Source organism: Onychomys torridus, chromosome 5, assembly GCF_903995425.1.
Source record: "Onychomys torridus chromosome 5, mOncTor1.1, whole genome shotgun sequence".
Classification (NCBI taxonomy): Eukaryota; Metazoa; Chordata; class Mammalia; order Rodentia; family Cricetidae; genus Onychomys; species Onychomys torridus.
In genome coordinates, this window is record NC_050447.1 from 69,966,995 (window position 1) to 69,968,730 (window position 1,736).

The 1,736-nt window shown below is 43.2% G+C and overlaps 1 non-coding gene across 1 annotated transcript; it reads left to right on the forward strand.

Moving 5' to 3' along the window:
* The first annotated feature begins 768 nt into the window (after nt 1–768).
* Trnaa-ugc lies at nt 769–843 on the forward strand. Its single transcript has one exon. It is a non-coding gene; the product is annotated as a tRNA-Ala (tRNA).
* The last annotated feature ends 893 nt before the right edge of the window (nt 844–1,736 follow it).

Below are 1,736 nucleotides of genomic sequence, written 5' to 3' on the forward strand. Positions count from 1 at the left end.
GCCAAAGTTACATTCTAAGTTTTAATTACTGTGCCTAGGAGACCCATGAAACAAAAATGTCTTTGATCTGCAAGCCCCTAGCCCAAGAACAGGTAGTTCCTGAACTGCTAGAGGTTATTGTTTATAGGAGATATCAAGTCACACGTTTTTACTCCCTTAACAAGTTTGTTTGACCCATCTGCACCAGATGTGCTTGATCACATGTAGTTGAGAGGATCACAGGCAGGAAATACATCAGGATGGATACTTGCCCCTGATTGGACCTGATGGGAAATGCAGTGAATTGTGGGCTTTTCTTCTTAAGCTCTTGCAAAACTAGATTCAGGGCCATATTCTGGCACTGGGTATGGAAATGGCCAGAGCCCACCCACCTGATGAGTATTTAATTAAAGTTTTCTTCAAGTTGACTTTAAATTGTGGTAATGATCTTATTCTCAACTGGTGGGATTAACACTACCCTGTACCATTATACAGATGAGAAATTAATGTTTACTGTCTAAGTCTCTCAAATCTGAACACCTCTGTCACATCAGTAGAACAGAGTGGAGAACTTTCTACATCTACTTAAAACTCTGGGAGCTGGTGTGGTGTGTATGCTTGTACTCCCAGCTGAGACAGGAGGATCTCAGGTTCTAGGACAGCTTGGGCTGTATAGAATGAGACCATCTTTTAAAAGGAGTGACTGTCTCATACTTGGTTATGAGGATAAAATGTGATGAAGAAATAACATTTGATTAAGAAAATCAAACAATTAGAAAGGAAGAGGGGTTGGGGATTTAGCTCAGTGGTAGAGCACTTGCCTTGCAAGCACAAGGCCCTGGGTTCGATCCTCAGCTCCCCAAAAAAAGAAAGGAAGAGAAGATATAGTACTTTCCAGGCATTTGAAAACCTTCCTCTTTGTGAGGCAAAAAGCCAAGGTCCAGGGCCACTGAGTCCCATCTCTCCATAGAACTAACTGCCTTTACTATGTGGGCTTTGGGTGAGTGAGAACTATTTTACCACAGTACTCTTGCAAATTCTGTAAGGTCATTTCCTAAAAAGAGGCTAAAGATATTGTTTAGCCTCATCTCTGATAGTGTTCAGCGGTACTAATAAGTGTTAATGTAATGGTCTTAACATATGGAAAAATACTTCTCTTGAGCAATTGGCCTTTTTAACTCAGGTTTCCCTTTCTGCAATGGCTGCAGGAAGTCAGCTGTGTGGCCTACCTATTGGATGTACACAGGACACCATCCTATGTTCTGTGTCTTAGTCAGGGCTACAATTGCTGTAATGAAACACCATGACCAAAAGCAAGTTGGGGAGGAAAGGGTTTATTTATGGCTTACACTTCCAGATCATAGTCCATCAGCGGAGGAAGTCAGGACAGGAACTCAAGCAGGGCAAGAACCTGAAGGCAGGAGCTGATGCAGAGGCCATGGAGGAATACTGCTTACTGGCTTGCTCAGTCTGCTTTCTTATAGAACCCAGCCCCACTAGCCTACCCACCGTGGGATGGGCCTTCCCCATTGGTCACTAATCAAGAAAACACTTTACAGTCTGATCTGCTGGAGGCATTTTCTCAATTGAGGTTCCCTCCTTTCAAATAACTCTAGTTTGCATGTCAAATTGACATAAGACTAGGCAGCACTGTGTGTATGTGTGTGTGTGTGTGTGTGTGTGTGTGTGTGTGTGTGTGTGTCAACTGCTCTCTACCTTGTTTACTGAGACAGGGTCTCTCATTGAACCTGGAGCTC